Source organism: Dendrobates tinctorius, unplaced genomic scaffold, assembly GCF_039654945.1.
Source record: "Dendrobates tinctorius isolate UK_male_01 unplaced genomic scaffold, ASM3965494v1 ptg000041l, whole genome shotgun sequence".
NCBI lineage: Eukaryota > Metazoa > Chordata > Amphibia > Anura > Dendrobatidae > Dendrobates > Dendrobates tinctorius.
The window spans coordinates 4,924,144-4,945,235 of NW_027361709.1; the positions used below are offsets into that span (position 1 = coordinate 4,924,144).

Sequence of the window (21,092 nt, forward strand, 5' to 3'; positions counted from 1 at the left end):
TTCTTGTACATAGAGGCAGTATTATAGTAGTTATTTTCTTGTACATAAGAGCAGTGTTATAGTAGTTATATTCTTGTACTTAGGAGCAGTATTATAGTAGTTATATTTTTGTACATATGGAGCAGTATTATAGTAGTTATATTCTTGTACATAGGAGTGGTATTATAGTAGTTATATTCTTGTATGTAGGGGCAGTATTATAGTAGTTATATTCTTGTACTTAGGAGCAGTATTATAGTAGTTATATTCTTGTACATAGGGGCAGTATTACAGTAGTTATATTCCTGTACATAGGGGCAGTATTATAGTAGTTATATTCTTGTACATAGGGGCAGTATTATAGTAGTTATATTCTTGCACATAGGACCAATATTATAGTAGATATATTCTTGTATATAGGGGGCAGTATTATAGTAGTTATATTCTTGTACATAGGAGCAGTATTATAGTAGTTATATTCTTGTACTTAGGAGCGGTATTATAGTAGTTATATTCTTGTACATAGGGAGCAGTATTATAGTAGATATATTCTTGTACATAGGGGGCAGTATTATAGTAGTTATATTCTTGTACATAGGAGCAGTATTATAGTAGTTATATTCTTGTACTTAGGAGCGGTATTATAGTAGTTATATTCTTGTACATAGGGGGCAGTATTATAGTAGTTATATTCTTGTACATAGGGGGCAGTATTATAGTAGCTATATTCTTGTACATAGGGAGCAGTATTATAGTAGTTATATTCTTGTACATAGGGGGGCAGTATTATAGTAGTTATATTCTTGTACATAGGGGGCAGTATTATAGTAGTTATATTCTTGTACATAGGAGGCAGAATTTTAATTGTCCTATACCTGTATGTAGAGGGGCAGTATTATAGTAAAAAAAACAAAACAAAACTAAAGAATGAATTAAGTTTTTTTTTAGAGGAGGGAAGACTTGCTTCATTTAGAAAGCACAGAATCCAGTGAAGATATTCCATTTTTATCCTCTGTCACCACCACAGGTAATTGAATACCTAGAAATAGCATACCACAGTAAATTTTTGTAATAACACGAACTTAAATATCAAATTGTTCTACAGATTTAAGATTGTAATTCTAGAAATATGTGTAACTTCTTTTTATGAGCTTGCCAGTCATCTCAGAATGTAAAAAAACTTTCTTCCTTGTCTTCAGGTTATTTAAAAGTGTTTTATGAGCGGGCGCTTCCTCTGACATGATTTGCAGAAGAAGCCTAAAGAAGTAACTTGAGTCACTGAGGTGTCTCTTCCTTTCCTCCAGCATGAGATATATCTGTATATATCACGTTTTGTAGGTGTGGGAGTGAATGACTGATGACTATTGTTATATCCCAGAAGAGAAATAAAGATTGTACATCACAATTATCTTTGGTTTATTTATTAGGGAATATGTAGCACAAGCAAGCAGAAACTAAAGCGATGATTGCCGAAGAGAAGAAAAGTGGCACCTGTCCTGGTGATGGACCAAGGGGTAAGGCAAAGGGTAAGGTGGTCACCACCTCACAAGAGGAATGGAGCAGAAAGGACTGGAGATGACACTTGGAGTTGAGTTTTTACTGAATTGTGGCATACGTAAGAAACTACAGCTCAATAAAATAACAGTCCACATCACAGGAGCTTGTTGGTTCTGATGTAGAGGCACTTCACTTGAATAGTCTCTTAAAAATGCAGCCTCTGGTAACGATACCGGCCTCTGTATGATCACTAGAGATGAGCTTATTTGTTTGGATCCTGTCCCCGAATCTGCTTTTGATATGTTCGGTGTCATGATCCATTTTTGTATCCATGGCAGATCTGAATTCTCACATTAAAACTTTTTTCCTTTCAGGCCGTCGGGGGTCAATATCAGTCCCCCTGGTGGCCGCTGGTTTAATTACATTACTGGTGAGTTTGCTGATGCAGGTGGTGACCACTCCCACCTTCCTTTAGAAGATCACCTGATGCATAGCTGTTGGTTATACAGGTCCTTTTGGATGCCAACCGTGCTTAAGACAGGAGGTTGCTGGTGCAGTGGTGCTTCAGCTGAATGCTGGTACCTGGAGCCTTAGGGTATGTGCACACGTTGCGGATTAGAAAATCTGCATCTCTTGGCAGAAACCGCAGGGTAAAACGCACACTGTTTTCCAGCGGATTCCTAGCGTTTTTCCAGTGGATTTGATGCGGATTCTAGTGCAGATTTGTCCAAAAGTTTGTCCCTTGTCGAGAGGGAGAATTTTCCGCAGCATGTGCACAGCGGATTTGGTTTTCCATAGGTTTACATGGTACTGTAAACCGCATGGAAAACTGCTGCGGATCCTCAGGGCCAAATCTGCTGCTCAAAATCCGCAATGTGTGCACACACCCTTACTCTGCTGTGCGGTGCATTGCAGCAGAGAAAGCTAAGTGTGGTTTTTGTTTCCCTGTTCCTTTTGCTGCCATTGACTCTAAGGATGTTCGGCTGTGTTCGACGAATATTGCAAAAACAATATTCGCTTCCCATCATATTTGGAACCAAATCCAAACAAATTTGCTCATCTCTAATGGTGACTTCTCTTTAAAAAACTGCCCAAATATTGCAAGAGTCCTGCGTCCACCATTTTTGTTCTGCAGTTTCTCCTACTGAATTGTACACAGCCAGGCTCAGACTGGCCCATAGGGTAACAGAGCAATCCCCCCGGTGGGCCCCTGTGAAGATCTGGGCCTCCAACTCCCCTGTATGGGCAGTACTTAGCTTAATTCACTTGTTTCACACTCCGTTCAGAAAAAAAAACAGCATCTCCTCATTCATTAACAAACTACCCAGTATATAGTATATAGACATACAGGTAAATTTGTAAACAGGGGTAGTGTAGTGTAATATTTGTATACAGGTGAAAAGTGCCCCCCCCCCCCCCCCCCAAAGTCAATGTTACTGGTGGGCCCTTGGCACCCCAGTCCAACACTGTACACAGCAATAACTTGCTCCAGGGGCTCTGGGATAAGGAGGTCCCAAGTGACCTGTGGATGATGGTGCCTCAATGTCATCATCTTCATCTGTAAGCCTTTTAAAGAGGTTACAACCTTACAAGGGGGTCTTTGGGATCCACCCTACAGTGGCATGATTCGACTCCTTGTGCATCCATGCAATAGTGGTGCCTAAAAAACAGTTGTTTATTGTCATCCTATATGGATTCTAGTTGATTAATTATCTTCCAAAGTTCCTCCATTAAGTTATACGCTGCCACATAGTGCTGACATATTACCGCTATAAAGAACTCAGGTAGTAGAAACATACAATGCACACATAATAGTTCTAGACATTACTCACATAATATGGTGTGAAAATAATACGCAGGTGCAGGTACACTTTCCCGATATATTAATATACTGTATATACAAACACAATACAACAGCACTCCGAAGGTGGAGACAGTGACACCAACGCTGATTGGGCGCCGGTGTCACAACACCGCACGAAAGCCCCCGGACCTGCCGACACCGCAGGAACAGCGCCGGCACGGGAGGTGAGTATAGGCTTTATTATTTTATGGGGGCCAGACATTTTGGTCAAGAAGGGGTTGTCTAGTAATGGACAACCCCTTTAAGCTGGCTCCACTGATCGGGGGGATACCAGCAATAGTTTCCTCTATATTGGTCTAGGAGAGGTGGACAGGTTCTGGTGTACTAGTTATTATTAAAGTTGTTGCGAGCGGTGTTTGGTTAACCCTTTCCTTTTTCCCTGGTAGTCTTCATATCACTTTGTTGCCTCTCGGGTTTTACACTTTATGTATGTCCCTTTGTGTATTTCCCTGAGAGAGTGCTGTGTGACTGTGTTCCAGTTCTGCCCTGTCTGTCTTGTATTTCCCCCATACACATTTCAAACTAGTGCTGCCTAGGAGCAGAGTAAGGAACGCGGCTCAGACATCTCCACCTTCAGGAGTAGTCCTGCCCAGGGACCCCTAGCCTAAGGGTCAGACTAGGAGCACACTTGCTATCCCACAGTCACACCGTGACGGTGGCTTACTTAGACTGATCAATGGACATTCTATGTGCACGGAGCGATCAATAATACTACTTTTCTGTGCCCTAGTACAGCATAATATCGCCATTCAGTGCTCACCTATCATATGTACACCTGTCATACAGCACAGCAAGCCGTAACTTGTCACAAAACACATAGTTTTGCCATAACAGACTCCTCTACAGCCGCCAGGATACTCTCCAGAACCGTTTTTCATCGTCAGGTTCTTAAGTCCATGTTTTACAAGAAAAGACTCCGAGAGATAAAACGCACTTATGAGAACATCCACCTGTCGGCAGCCGCACACCCAGCACCGGGGAGCATAATAGAGAGATACATTATCGCTAAAGTGTCTGACGGGCGAAACAGGCATTAAAAATCGCGCGCCGTCGCCTTAGATCCGCAGACACTTCGCATTTTGTGACTTTCATGTGTCATGTTTGCTCCGCTTAGAAGGAAAAAACAAGTTATTTGTGGCACAGCGCAACCAGCGATAACTCCCTCACACATTATCAGTGCGGAGAATCGGGGCTGACGGGCGCAGGTCTCTGTCACTCGCTGACGCTGATGCATGAAGCACAAGCTTTTACCGGTTCCCACTACACAGACACAAATTATATGCGTAGTGGGAAGGCAGAATGGCCCGGCACTCTCTAAAAGCTTCATTTTGGGCAGAGAACACTCTGGCAGGGCAGAATGAAGAGACAGAGAGGTCACCTTGTGGTGCGAGGTGCCAACTCTCTCTCTCTGACACATGCAAGAGGAAAAAATCTGAGTTTGAGTCTCGCACCTTGTAATTACGTTTCATTCCGGCCATATAGAACCCACTCAAAGTGTTTGGATTGTAGGTGAAAAAATGTAACCCCTCCCGGTGACCAGAAGGAAATGTTTATGATTGCATTTACTTATTATATTTCAACTCTTGAGATATCATTTAACAAATTACCTTTGAGACCTTATTTGGAATCCTGTCCATTCTGATGATCCTTCTGAGAGCTTATCTGGATTTGTACCTCATTCCAAAATTTGGTTTATTATTAGTCATTTGCATTCAAAATGCAAAATCAAGTAACTTTCTAAATACACTCACCGTGACTGGAAATGGTCTACAATTTCGCAGCTGCAGAATGTCTGAAAGTCTTTTATCTAACTTATTAATTTTGCAAAAATGTTACAAAGCCACTAATGCACTGCTCGGTTCTGACAGCTCTCTCTGCTCTCCCATCCTTTCAGTGTTAGAGATAGCATCAGGGAGAGGGATGTAGACAGACCTTGACAATCTGAATAGGGGAGAAGGTGTCAGCAGTCTCTGGGTGGGCAGAGAAATCGAGGAAAGCACATAAAGGGGAAATAAGTGCAGGATGGAAACTTTGATTTATGAACCTATATATGAGCTAATAAAGACATATTAGTCTACTGGATACACACACCTTACATCCAACATATATTACTTAGAGAGGCTTACGGAGCTCCCATCCAGGCTATATTACTATGAAAGACACTCAAACTTCACATGCATCCTATATTATTTGAAAATGCACATTGACTTCAGATCCAGCCTATATTACTGTGAGAGACACACAGAGCTTACATCCAGACTATATTATTTGGAGAGACACATCAACCTCACATCCAGCCTATATTATTTCAAGAGATACACAGACCTCATATCCATCCTACATTACTGTGAGATACACACATACCTCACTTCCAGCCTATATTACTGTGATATACACACATACCTCACTTCCAGCCTATATTACTGTGAGAGACACACAGACCTCACTTCCAGCCTATATTACTGTGAGAGACACACAGACCTCACATCCAGCCTATATTACTGTGAGAGACACACAGACCTCACATCCAGCCTATATTACTGTGAGAGACACACAGACCTCACATCCAGCCTATATTACTGTGAGAGACACACAGACCTCACATCCAGCCTATATTACTGTGAGAGACACACAGACCTCACATCCAGCCTATATTACTGTGAGAGACACACAGACCTCACATCCAGCCTATATTACTGGGAGAAACACATCGACCTCACATCCAGACTGTCATGTCCGCCATGTCTGCCATGTCTGTTTTGTCTCAAGAACTCCTGGAGCGATGTGCATATCTTGTCTGCTGTCCTGCATGTTCACTAGAGCAGTGTGCACACTCACCTCATGTCTGAGCTGCAGGATGCCTGCGTTTCTGCTCTGCCTTCTCTGATCTTCTCATCATGTCTAGGAGTCCCTGATCATGTGTCCCTGTCTGGATCCTGCACTGTCTGGTTCTGCAATCATCTCGTCATGTCTGGAACGCTGATCATGTGACGTTTCCTAAAGATCCTGCACTGTCTGGTTCGTTAATCATCTCGTCATGTCTGGAACTATGATCATGTGACCTGTCTAGGTTTCAGCACTGGATCTGCAGTCGTCTCGTCATGTCTGGAACTCTGATCATGTGACTGCGCTCTGTTATCCTGTGGATCTGAACCCGGAAGTGCTCCCCTGGTCCTGACCTGGAAGAGGAGGTGCTATGCCCTATATCAGGCCGCCCCTTCCTTTGCTCAGGGCCTGAGTATTGTCCCTGCATGGCTGCTTGGTCTGTGGGGCGCTCCCTCTATTCTGTGCCCTTGCACTCTGCCCTGTCTTGCGTCTCTGCACACGATCTGTGCTCGTACTCCATCTCTTGTCCCGTGCCTTGTCTTATGTTTGTCTGTTGTGCCATGTTCGTCTTTGTCCTGCTTGGACTTGTAGTCCTTCTGTTTCTCTGCCTAGCCTGTTTTCGCTATGCTTTGTTCCGTATCTTGCCTTGCTCTGCCTTGTTCCTCCCTATGGTCTTTGCTCGCTCTGCCTCGCTCTCTCCTATGGTGCTCTGTTGTGCTCCCTGGCACACGCACCCTTCCTCCTCTCTTTTCCATGTCTAGTCCCAAGGTCCTGCCTTGGCCCGGCTCTGGGCTTCGCCTATGCTCCGCTGCTAGACTCTTTCCTATTATGCTCTCTTGCACGTTTCTAAGCTAGTCCCAAGGTTCTCCCTTGGCCCGGCTCTGGGCTTCGGCCTACGCTCCGCTGCTAGCTCTGTTCTTGCTCTGATCTGCTTCCTTTCCTGGTTCTGTACTCTGCTTAAGCCCTGCCTTGTTTCTCGTCTTGTCTTCCCTTGCTCTGTTTCTTCGTATGCTCTTTGCATGCCCCTGGCCTTCCTAGCCTCCTGTTTGTGCCTCAGCCGTGCGCGCCCTAGCCGTGCCCGCCTGCTTGTGCCTCAGCCGTGCTCGTCGGTCAGTGACAGCTGTGTCGCCTGCCATGCCTCTGCCGGGTTCGCTGGAGTCTTGCCCGTCTGTCAGTGCCGCAGCCCGATCAGCTTGCCAGTGCCCCAGCCGTGCTCTCTGTGCTCCCTTGCACCTCACGCTGTTTCCGCACTGTGCTCTGCGTGCTCTCTAAAGCACGCGCAGGCCCTTGCCTGCTCATGGCATACCTCCACGTGCTTCTATTATAGTACGCGCAGGTTTGGCCATGTACCCTGTCGTGCCCTCTTGCACGCACAGGTCCTAACCTGGTCCTTGAACCCTGTCCCTGGCGTGCCTCTCTGCACGCGCATGCCTCTGTCTCGCCTGGACCCTGGTGTGCCCCTTTGCACGCTCAGGACTCTATCTCGTACCTTGTGCCTTGGCATGTCTCTACACACGCACCCTGTCTTGTGCCTTGGCGTGTCCCCTACACACGCACCTTGTCTCGCACCTAGCCTTGGACCTCGGCGTGTTCCCTAACATGCACCATGCCTGGAGATCTGTCTTGCCTCCTTGCCTGAAACCTGGTTTGCCTGCCGGATTCCCGTAACCTGCCGACCGTTGCCAGAGGTCCGGAACCAGATGACTGCGGCCTGATGTCCAGAGCTGATGTCCGCAGCCTGATGCCTGGACCCTGTCGGTCGTTGCCAGTAGTCCGGAGTCCGATGCCATCGCACCCCGTCTTGGATCCTGGCGTGTCCTAGCATGCATCCCTTCTAGGAACTCTTGTGTGATCCCTATCACGTATCCTGTCCTGGACCCTGGTATGTTTTCATGCACGTGTTATGCCTGGAACATTTGGCGTGCCCTTGCACATATCCTGCCGTGTTTCACTGTTTGTGCCCTGCACCTGATTCCCTGTTATGCCTTGCACCTGAATAAAGTGTGAATCCACGTTTGAGGAAGAAACTGTGTGACTTCGCTTTATGTTTGGTATCCAGTCCGTCTTGTTGACAGACACTCAATAGTGTCTCCTTGAGCCGGCCGTCTGGTCCAGTTGCCGTGGTGGCTCACCCCCTTGGTCTTGCCCCTGACACTCCCTGTACAGGGGGTGGGCTCTCACTAGGTCAGCTCGCTCTAGGTGGGTGGGTGCCACGGCCCAGAGGGTCCACTCTTTCTAAGAAGAACGACTCAGCGTAAGCTGACACTCGTCACACAGACTATATTACTGTGAGAGACACACAGACCTCACATCCAGCCTATATTACTGTGAGAGACACACAGACCTCACATCCAGCCTATATTACTGTGAGAGACACACAGACCTCACATCCAGCCTATATTACTGTGAGAGACACACAGACCTCACATCCAGCCTATATTACTGTGAGAGACACACAGACCTCACATCCAGCCTATATTACTGTGAGAGACACACAGACCTCACATCCAGCCTATATTACTGTGAGAGACACACAGACCTCACATCCAGCCTATATTACTGTGAGAGACACACAGACCTCACATCCAGCCTATATTACTGTGAGAGACACACAGACCTCAAATCCAGCCTATATTACTGTGAGAGACACACAGACCTCAAATCCAGCCTATATTACTGGGAGAGACACGCAGACCTCACATCCAGACTATATTACTGTGAGAAACACATCGACCTCACATCCAGACTATATTACTGTGAGAAACACATCGACCTCACATCCAGACTATATTACTGTGAGAAACACATCGACCTCACATCCAGACTATATTACTGTGAGAGACACACAGACCTCACATCCAGACTATATTACTGTGAGAGACACACAGACCTCACATCCAGACTATATTACTGGGAGAAACACATCGACCTCACATCCAGACTATATTACTGGGAGAGACACGCAGACCTCACATCCAGACTATATTACTGTGAGAAACACATCGACCTCACATCCAGACTATATTACTGGGAGAGACACACAGACCTCACATCCAGACTATATTACTGTGAGAGACACACAGACCTCACATCCAGACTATATTACTGGGAGAAACACATCGCCCTCACATCCAGACTATATTACTGGGAGAGACACGCAGACCTCACATCCAGACTATATTACTGTGAGAAACACATCGACCTCACATCCAGACTATATTACTGGGAGAGACACACAGACCTCACATCCAGCCTATATTACAGGGAGGGACACACAGACCTCACATCCAGCCTATATTACAGGGACACATGTGAAACTTGAATCAGGTTGCAAATTTTATATCAGGGAGTGTGAAAATCAGTGAAGAACTGAAGATTGCAGACTAAAACTTAATGCAATTGAAATGTACGTTAATCACTAACACAGGATGAACAAATAATTGTTCCACTTCAAAGGTGTCATTAATCTTTAAAATGTGTTACACCTGATTTCTCCTGTGGGGGCGCTGCGGAGAAAAATGAAAGCTGTATTCCAGATCCTCATATCAATTGAAATGTTTTAGTATTCGGGCAACCTTGCCCTCGTAGCTAATCCCAGCCCCCTCCTCAATATATCACACCTACTTATCTATACGTATTTCTATCATGCTGGATACTGGCAGCCATTGTTCTCTCTTAGTGAATGGCAGGGCCATTACTAGCACTTGCTCAAAATGTGCATTGGCCAGGGCTCCCAGGCCCATGACAATCATAGAAAGGGGCTCGCTGTGACTGTACTACCCTAGGGCATTTAAAGGGGAGATTAAGTTAAGACACAGATCATAGAATGTGTTTTCTTCCAAGATCCCCCTCTAGGAGCCAGAAAATATAAAAAGCATAGAAAGTCATTAAATTAATTATTCTGATGCCCCCCCTTCTCCCACTTAGAGGTGATCAGCTGCTGTGATGAGACGACCCCTTTAAGACGGGATGTCATTATGCACAGAGCTCCTGTTTATTGGGGGAAATATTTTTTTTATATTAATCTATGCATTTTATGGGTTAAAGAGATATACCATTGAGCAGGATTGTAAATGCAGCTCTGGAGGTGACTGCAGAATAATAAAATAAAGTCAGGTATATGTAACAATGCAGAAGCTTTAGATGTTGGGGGCGCATTTGGCTCACAGACACAACCAGTTGGCAGCCATCATGAACAATGTTAAATCCAGAATTAATCCTTATGGGGGGCTCGGAGTGTCGTCCTGTGTGGCCGGAGCTGATCTGGGCGCTCCTTCCACATCAAAGGCTTACTTCCCATATGTTCACTTCTGACAATCTCCCAGAATATCTTGTACATATAATTGTGATTATTTCCAGTGTCTCATTCACCGGGAAAACATTTGCATGATACCTTTAATCTTTTCCCTCTGAAACCGTAATTCTGGTGAACGGTTTCCTTAAAGAACAGAAGTCGTGATTAAACATGGCCGTCCGCCAATCTCCAGATGACACGGCGCACACTGTCCGCTCAGCTGCAGACATACACAACATTCAGAACAGAGCTGGAGTTCAGGGACAAAGAGAAGAATGGAGGTTGCCATGACTTATAGGATCACGTTACTTTCTCTGGTTTTCATACAAAGCAGGAAAAGAACGTAATTACAGTACAAAATCACCCCAGCGCCAGTCCGCCGATCACAGGCCTACACAAATCTACATATGTGACTGCAGGTGGAGAGGAAGTATTTTATTAAAATTCTCTCTCAAAGTCTCTTAACATTGTTTTTGGTAGGGGAGTAAAAAGACCCCATAGCAAAGCGCAGAGCAGTCCTCTAATGAGTGGTGCACCAAATCTGCTGCACCTTTATAATAATATGTACAGACATTACTGATCCTGAGTGACATCCTGTATTATACTGCAGAGCTGCACTCACTATTCTGCTGGTGTAGTCACTGTGTACATACATTACATTACTGATCCTGAGTGACATCCTGTATTATACTGCAGAGCTGCACTCACTATTCTGCTGGTGCAGTCACTGTGTACATACATTACATTACTGATCCTGAGTTACATCCTGTATTATACCCCAGAGCTGCGCTCACTATTCTGCTGGTGCAGTCACTGTGTACATACATTACATTACTGATCCTGAGTTACGTCCTGTATTATATTCCAGAGCTGCGCTCACTATTCTGCTGGTGCAGTCACTGTGTACATACATTACATTACTGATCCTGAGTTACATCCTGTATTATACTCCAGAGCTGCGCTCACTATTCTGCTGGTGCAGTCACTGTGTACATACATTACATTACTGATCCTGAGTTACGTCCTGTATTATATTCCAGAGCTGCGCTCACTATTCTGCTGGTGCAGTCACTGTGTACATACATTACTGATCCTGAGTTACGTCCTGTATTATATTCCAGAGCTGCGCTCACTATTCTGCTGGTGCAGTCACTGTGTACATACATTACATTACTGATCCTGAGTTACATCCTGTATTATACTCCAGAGCTGCGCTCACTATTCTGCTGGTGCAGTCACTGTGTACATACATTACATTACTGATCCTGAGTTACGTCCTGTATTATATTCCAGAGCTGCACTCACTATTCTGCTGGTGCAGTCACTGTGTACAAACATTACTGATCCTGAGTTACGTCCTGTATTATATTCCAGAGCTGCGCTCACTATTCTGCTGGTGCAGTCACTGTGTACATACATCACATTACTGATCCTGAGTTACGTCCTGTATTATATTCCAGAGCTGCGCTCACTATTCTGCTTGTGCAGTCACTGTATACATACATTACATTACTGATCCTGAGTTACCTCCTGTATTATACTCCAGAGCTGCACTCACTATTCTGCTGGTGCAGTCACTGTGTACATACATTACATTACTGATCCTGAGTTACATCCTGTATTATACTCCAGAGCTGCACTCACTATTCTGCTGGTGCAGTCACTGTGTACATACATTACATTACTGATCCTGAGTTACATCCTGTATTATACTCCAGAGCTGCGCTCACTATTCTGCTGGTGCAGTCACTGTGTACATACATTACATTACTGATCCTGAGTTACATCCTGTATTATACTCCAGAGCTGCACTCACTATTCTGCTGGTGCCGTCACTGTGTACATACATTACATTACTGATCCTGAGTTACCTCCTGTATTATACTCCAGAGCTGCACTCACTATTCTGCTGGTGCAGTCACTGTGTACATACATTACATTACTGATCCTGAGTTACATCCTGTATTATACTCCAGAGCTGCACTCACTATTCTGCTGGTGCCGTCACTGTGTACATACATTACATTACTGATCCTGTACTGATTGTGAGTCACATTTGGAATTCTCATTTATTAAATCTTGTGCTGATTAACTAATCTTTCTGTATATCTGCTTACTTACGGTACCTATATTTATATCCCCAAAATCCAGGTATTTAACTTGTCTCTGGGATCTTTTTTTTGCAGGACGTATGTACTTCTTTATTTGCTTACTAAAGCAAGAGCTTAATATGACTGCAGGAAATATTTCCAGTCGTGGGGGATAAACATTCAGCACAATCATTGCCTTCTGCATCTTACCTCTCATTACTCTGAAGCTTTGTACCTGTCATGACCCCTGACCTTCCTAACTCCTGACCTTGCTGACAACCCTGCTGCAGACTTTTGACCCCATCTGATTACTCTTTTCAATATGTTCTAATTATTCTGTCCACACTAACAAGCTGAATCTGAAACAATCCATGGATTTTGTATCCCCTCTACTGAAAGCATCTTTCAGGTCAAAAAAGATCATAATGAAAGCAAAAGATAAAAAATATTTATATTTTATATATCGTGATTTGATCATAAAGAAGATTTTTTTTTTTCTTTTATTGCATTTTCTTTTGTTTCAAAAATAAATTTAGCAAGAGAAGATTTATTTTTCTTTTTTTTTTTTATTTGTCTTTAACAGAAATAGAATAAAAAAAATTATCTTTCCTTTAGATAGGAAGAAAGCTTTCCATGAGCTGAGCTTATATTAGGGATAATATGGTAGCCTGTTACTCATGGGTGGAGACAGATGAGACAGACAAACCCAGGAGGGGAATTTCACAGCAGAAAGTTCAACAACTCACCCAAGGGAAGAAAAAGCTCTAGTTCCCTCCTCAGTTAGTAATTTCATATTTTATTTTTTGTTTACAATTTTGTTTTTTGGTATCCAAAATATCCATAAGAATAAAATCTAGCGCTGTCCCTAAAATCCAGCCTTTGATATAAAATCCAGATTTTGATAATAACACATTAAAAAGTAAAGTGTAGACATCATACATGAAAAAGCTTGTCGCTTTTCATCGTACACAGTTCTTACTTATGGAGTTAAATCCGTACTGGACCTATCAACTTTTCAAAAGTTTTAAAGGGGTACACACCCAAACTTCTGCAGATTATACTTCTAATAGATGTAATAAAGACCATAAGTATCATGTTACACAAAATCCATTTGCAAAATCCCAAAATGCTCCCTCTTTATAATATGTCTAGTCCAATTAATAGTTTGTGAACTTTTTGCATCACAGAGAAACAGAAATTTGTAACAGTGCAATATGGTCTCTATAACAGAGCCAGCCACCAGGCTCTACAACAGTGCCAGCCACCAGGCTCTACAACAGTGCCAGCCACACAGGCTCTACAACAGTGCCAGCCACACAGGCTCTACAACAGTGCCAGCCACACAGGCTCTACAACAGTGCCAGCCACACAGGCTCTACAACAGTGCCAGCCACACAGGCTCTACAACAGTGCCAGCCACACAGGCTCTACAACAGTGCCAGCCACACAGGCTCTATAACAGTGCCAGCCACACAGGCTCTACAACAGTGTAAGCCACACAGGCTCTATAACAGTGCCAGCCACACCGGCTCTACAACAGTGCCAGCCACACAGGCTCTATAACAGTGCCAGCCACACAGGCTCTACAACAGTGTAAGCCACACAGGCTCTATAACAGTGCCAGCCACACCGGCTCTACAACAGTGCCAGCCACACAGGCTCTACAACAGTGCCAGACATGGTCTCTATAACAGTGCCAGCCACACAGCTTCTATCACAGTGCCAGCCACATGGTCTCTATAGCAAAACATGGCCACTATGACAGTGCCATCCACTTGGTTTCCATAAAATTGCTAGTCTAGTCGCATGGACTGTTTAACAGTGACAGTCACATAATCAACAATTCAAAATACCAGCCAGCCACCAAACAGCCCTGGTCTGGCATTGTTCCCCTCTGACCTAATGGGCACCATAATGGGGGATGAATGCTGACCCATGTGGCACAGATTCAATAAATCATCAATGTAATAATGGCAGCGCGATCACAGGAGCAATGTATCATTTATGGAGACACGGCAGGACCCTCATTGTTGCTTCATATGAAGGAAAATATGAGGTTAAACATCTTTTTAAAGGCTCCATTAACTTTTCGGGCACATAGGTATAACAGTAAAAGTCCAATTTAAATCGGGATGGCTCTAGATTTCTCCCACCAGTATGCTTCCAGTGTCTGAAGGGTTAATTTAAAGGCATAGTGTCGACCCCATGTTTCATTTCGGCTGCGTTACTTTTTATAAGGTTATTTTTGCAATGCAGTTACTGTATAGTCTGTAAAATCTCATGAATCTTTTTAGATTTCTATTTTCCTCTATTTTAGCAATGAGGTTATTTGGGGAAGATTTTGTTACAGAGTTTAAAGAAATGTTTTTAATAAGTGTATTCCAGCGCCAGCGATCTCTGCCGCAGGCAGATGTGATTATTTTTCACTTTTTTTTCTCCAGAAACAGTTTGTTGGAGGTATTTGAGGAGCACAAGTTTTTGACACATTAAAGGGTTGTGCATCAGCTGTGGACTTTACAGAAAATGCTACAGATTTGCCACACACTTCTTCCTTTGCGTTGCCGATCACCCCTTTGCAGCGCCACTGCATTTTCCTTACAGTGCAAAAATTAGATATGGTGAAATCTTTTTCCCCAAAAATCCGTATTGGAAAATCTACTGTGCGTACAACTTGTGTGGACAAAACCCTAAACTGGGGCTACACGGCGATATGAACGCTAGGATGATGCATGCAACGTTGCATCTAGTGGTAGTTGATCTGCAGCACAACCGACTGTGATGCGACCACCTCAGAAATCCACGCTTGAGCCACAGGTCGCAAGTGAGTCCCATATAACTTTCCACAAAGGGGCGCAACTACCGCGGTTGCACAGGTCGCCACCGTAACCGAGCCGGGCGGGTGAGGGGCCTGCTGACGCCGGCAAAAACTTCAGCTGGATGTGTGTCCTCGGATGCACATTCAGCTGAAGTGTATTGTGGTGCAGAGACCCGTCAGGTCCATGTGCGGCAATACACAATGGCGACCAATCCGAGGTCAGTAAGAGATGTTGTCATGCACGTGACTGGGGGCGCACGGCAGTGACATCATGTGCTCCAATCGCTTGCACGCTGAAGTCAGCTGACGGCTTCAGAAGAGGATGCAGCGCGGGGTGGGAACTGATGGGAGGTGAGTATAATGGTTTATTTTTTTCTATACATTAAACAACAGAGGCAAAATGGGGGACATATAACAGGATGGTGGATATACAGTATATACCAGGATGGGGCCCACGATAAGGGACATATATACCAGGATGGGAGATATACAGTATATACCAGGATGGAGCCCAGGATAAGGGACACATAGCAGGATGGGGGATATATATACCAAGATGGGGCCCTGTTATATAAGGAACATACTGTATATAACAGGATGGGGCCCAGGATATGGATCATATATACTGTATATATATTGTATATCTATATTATAACGGGCTAAGCGTCAGTCTCTCCAAAGCCTTTATAGACTGCGCAAGCGAGACGCGCCTGCGCAGTCTGGCTCCAGACAGAGTGACGCACCCCCCCAGGAGATCGCGGAAGACGCACCCCCCCCGGAGATCGCAGTAGATGCACCCCCCGCCGACACAACCGATTCGGTGTGGCCGCGGGGTCTTGCGTCTTTCTGTGATGGCAGGAGAGGGTGGGTTGTTGCTCTGGAAGCGGCGCATGAGCAGTCTGTGCTTTCCGGCGCCATTTTGTGGAAGACACACTGTCTTCACACTGCAGTGTGTCTTCAAGACAGTGGCGCCGGAAAGAGAGGAAAGCGCAGGCGCCGATTCCGGAGCAACAACCCGCCCTCTCCTGTCATCTCAGCAGGCACAAAAGATTACCGGGGTATTCGCCGTGAAGTCAGGAGATGGCGGGTTGTGGTGCTGAAATCGGGCGCCAATTACGGCCACACAATCCCACACTCCTCAGACCTTTTGAAAAAAACGGCGCCGGACAGCGCGGTGTGCGCAGGCATACCAGGATAGGGATGAGGGATGAGGGAGTACCATGCATACCAGGATAGGGGGGGTGAGGGGACCATGCATACCAGTATAGGAGGGTGGCAGCACATACCAGGATGGGAGACCATATACCAATAAAAATGCTCGCCACCCGGGCGTAGAACGGGTTCATAGCTATTATATATATACCAGGATGGGATATATATACTGGGATGGGGCCCAAGATCAGGTAAATATATACCAAGATGGGGCCCAGGATAAGATAAATATATACATACTGTATATATCATGATGGGGGATATATATACCAGGATGGGGCCCAGGATAAGGATCATATATACAGTATATATACCAGGATGGGGGATATATATACAGGGATGGAGCCCAGGATCAGGTAAATATATCAGGATGGGGGATATAATTACAAAAATGGAGTCCAGGATAAGGGACATGTATACCAGGATGGAGCTATATATACCAAGATGGGGCCCAGGATATGAGATAGAGATATATATATATATATATATATACACTGTATATATATATATACTGTATATACCATGATGGGGGATATATATACCAGGATAGGGCCCACGATAAGGCTGGGGTCAGATATGTGAGAAAGTCGCATGAGCCTCGCATGTCAATACCTTGCACTTCCGCCGGCACTCGGACAGGAGCGTGCGGCTGCATGTATTTCTCTTCAGCCGCACGCTCTGGTCCCGAGTTCCGGCGGCAGTGCCGGATATTGACATGCGAGACTTGTGTGAGTTTCTCACATATCTGACCCCAGCCTAAGGGATATGTATACCAGGATGGAGCCTAGGATAAGGGACATACAGTATATACCAGGATGAGGCACAAGATCTAGGATGGGGGGACATATATAACAGGATGGGGCACAGGATAAGGGACATACTGTATGTACCAGGATGGGGGATATAAATCAGGATTGTGACCAGGAAAAGGGATATATATACCAGGATGAGGATCATATATACCAGGACGGGACTCAGGATAAGGGACATATATACCAAGATGAGTGACATATATAAGGCTGGCTTCACACTTGCATAGGGCAGAGCTGCGGAGGGCTGCGTAGTTCCTCCATTAAGCTCCGCCCAGTGACGCACCTCTTCCATTCAGCTCCGCCTACATCGGAATTTGTCCTGCTTACCTATCTTTAACATTGGTACGCAGGCCATGCGAATGTATGCGGATGCCTCCGCATGTGTCGTTTTGACGCTGCGCCGACCGCAACAATATGTTGCGTTCGACGCAGTTCGGCTCAGCGTCAAAACAACGCAAGCGGAGGCATCCGCATACATTCGCATGGCCTGCGTACCAATGTTAAAGATAGGTAAGCAGGACGCATGCCGACATAGGCGGAGCTGAATGGAAGAGGTGTGGCAGTGGGCGGAGCTTAATGGAGGAACTACGCAGCCCTCCCGAACGCAAGTATGAAACTAGCCTAAAAGGATGGGGGGCTTCAGACTCTAGTTACGCCACTGTTTCCACCTATAAACTTCAATGTAAGTTGCAGTCATCTGCAAATCAAATGAGACTTTTCCACCATTTGTCCTTCTTCCTCCAGTTACTTCTCATCCCTTTCTTTTACCTTTTCTTTTTTGTTCCGAAACGCACTATGTAGAAAATGAGATCATTGAAGTCTATGGGGAAACACGCAGCCAGATCACAGCAACAATTGACACGTTCTGTATTTAAAATCCGAATAACATGTTGATTTAAATAAAAATAAAAAAATGCAACATGTACATGAGATTTTAAATATGTTATTTCCTTTGCCGTATTCTGCTGCAAAACTATTGTAAAAATGTATTTTATTCCCTGAGCCTTATGTGGCCTTAAGACACTGAACCGATGACCGCTGCCCTTGTGGCCGCAGCAATTCTGAGACAAACGACAAACGCAATTGTGCAACTTGTCTGTGAGTTATTGTGGAGGAGCAACACAAAAAAACAACACATCAAATCCCAGACTTTGAGGTCTAGGGCAAGTGAATCGTATGGGACGACTAGTGACAGAACAAATTCAGAAACATTTGTGACATCATAGGCAATCATTGGATGCGATGTCACGATGCAACACACCGTGTCGTCCCAGTCTAGCCTCATTCACGACACGTCCCTTTAAAAAAAGAAAAAAATCCTCTTTCCCCCCTCCCCTGCTGAATCATGGTGTGCAGTAAACACTTGGGAGCGTCCATGTCCAATATGGGGTAGATCTGCTAATTTCTTGTAACTACGGAACCGACGTGAGTTATATTTTATATCATTTTTACGGTTTATTGTGTTTTTTAATGCTTGGGCTCTTCTAAAGACTGCAACAATAAGGTCACAATTTTGCTAAATATCGTCTTATTTTAGGCACTATTGCAATGTGAACTGAACTGCAGGAGCGACACTCATCCCCTTGCAAAATTGCATGCGCTGTTGTATGAAATGCATGCGATTTTATGGCATGAGATTGCATTATAAGGCTAAGTGCACACGTTGCAGAAAATTTCTGCACAAAAACCTGAATCCCTTCCCAGAAACCGCACCTATTTTTCCGCGGCGGTTTTGATGCGTTTTTGATGCGTTTTTTACCGCAGCGGTTTCTAAACACTTGGGAGAAGCCAAAACCGCGGAAAAATCTGCAAAATTAATGAGCATGCTGCGTTTTTTACCGTGATGCGTTTTTTTCGCGGTAAAAAACGCATCAATGTGCACAAAAAGTGCAAAATGCATAGAAATGACTGTGCAGCTTATTTTTAGCGGTTTTATAGTGAAAACCGCGGTAAAAACCGCTAAAAAAACGCTGTGTGTGAACACAGCCTTAGACATGCAATAGGCTCTGGATCGTGGCATCACCTGTTTGTTTGTTTTTTTCACGTATAAATAATAAATAATCTTTATTTTTTTATAGCGCTAACATATTCCGCAGCGCTTTACAGTTTGGACACATCATCATCACTGTCCCCGATGGGGCTCACAATCTAAATTCCCCATCAGTATGTCTTTGGAATGTGGGAGGAAACCGGAGAACCCGGAGGAAACCCACGCAAACACGGGGAGAACATACAAACTCCTTGCAGATGTTGTCCTTGGTGGGATTCAAACCCAGGACTCCAGCGCTGCAATGCTAACCACTGAGCCACCGTGCTGCACACGTATTAGAGTATGTGCACACATTGCGGATTCTGCTGCTAATTTTTCCACGTGGATTTTGCTAAATCCGCAGGTAAAATGACCTGCGCTTTACCTGCGGATTTAATGCAGATTTTGTGCAGATTTCGCCTGCGGATTCCTATAATGGAAGAGGTGTAAAAACACTACGGAATCCGCACAAAGAATTGACATGCTGCCAGCGTCGGATTGGATTCTCCGGTGGGCCCTGGCACCTGCTGGCATACAGGGCCAACAGTTGCCTAGGGCCCCCGCTGCTCCAGGGGCCCCCAGCCAGTGGTGTGTCGCTAATAGCGGCACACCACGCAGCTGCTAGGGGCCCTGTGCCAGCAGAGCAGCAGCCAGGAGCCCCTGTCCCCGCTGCTAAAGAGAAATGAATATTCACTGCTTCCCACGCCCACATGGGCGTGGGAAGCAGTGAATATCATTTCATCATCTCCACTCCCCCAGGGGCCCCGCCCCACAGCAAAGTAAGCCGCTATGCGGCAGTGAGGGCCGGCACCACCCTCAATTGTAATGGGAGAGAGCGTCATCTGACGTTCTCTCTCCCATCAGTCCCCTCTGCTGACTCACAGCCAGTGCGCGATGACGTCACTACATCGCGCACCCGCTGTGTGTCTGGCAGACGGGGCAGCTCCTGACACTGAAGCCGGGATCAGTATGGGACCGAGGAGGAGAGGTGAGTATTATGTTTTGTTTTTTTATATATGTCTATATCTATCTATCTCTGTATCTATCTATCTCTATATCTATCTATCTATCTGTCTCTCTATCTCTATATCTATCTGTCTCTATATCTATCTATCTATATCTTTCTCTATATCTATCTATCTATCTATCTCTATATCTATCCCTCTATCTATCTCTCTATATTTCTCTCTATATCTATCTATCTATATATCTATCTCTATCTATCTATCAATCTCTATATCTATCTCTATATCTATAATCTATCTATCTGTCTATCTCTATATCTATCTATCTCTATCTATCTATTCTATCTCTATATATCTATCTCTATCTATCTATCTATATCTCTATCTCTATATCTATCTATCTATATCTCTATCTCTATCTCTATCTATCTATCTATCTATCTATCTATCTATCTATCTATGTATCTATCTATTTCTATATCTATCTCTCTATCTATCTCTCTATATTTCTTTCTATATCTATCTATCTCTATCTATCTATCTATCTATCTCTATTTCTATATCTCTATATCTATCTATCTAGCTATCTATTCTATATATCTATCTCTATATATCTATCTCTATCTATCTATATCTCTATCTATCTCTATATCTATCTATCTATCTATCTATCTATCCCTATATCTCTAACTATCTATCCTATCTCCAT

The 21,092-nt window shown here is 44.5% G+C and overlaps 1 long non-coding RNA gene across 1 annotated transcript in view; it reads left to right on the forward strand.

The window, feature by feature from the left end:
- Positions 1-8,206, forward strand: part of LOC141088825 (uncharacterized) — a 91,744-nt gene extending 83,538 nt beyond the window's left edge. Inside the window, exons 2-3 of the long non-coding RNA XR_012232071.1 lie at positions 1,407-1,493; positions 6,246-8,206. This is a non-coding gene — a long non-coding RNA (uncharacterized lncRNA). The remainder of the gene's footprint in view (positions 1-1,406; positions 1,494-6,245) is intronic.
- The last annotated feature ends 12,886 nt before the right edge of the window (positions 8,207-21,092 follow it).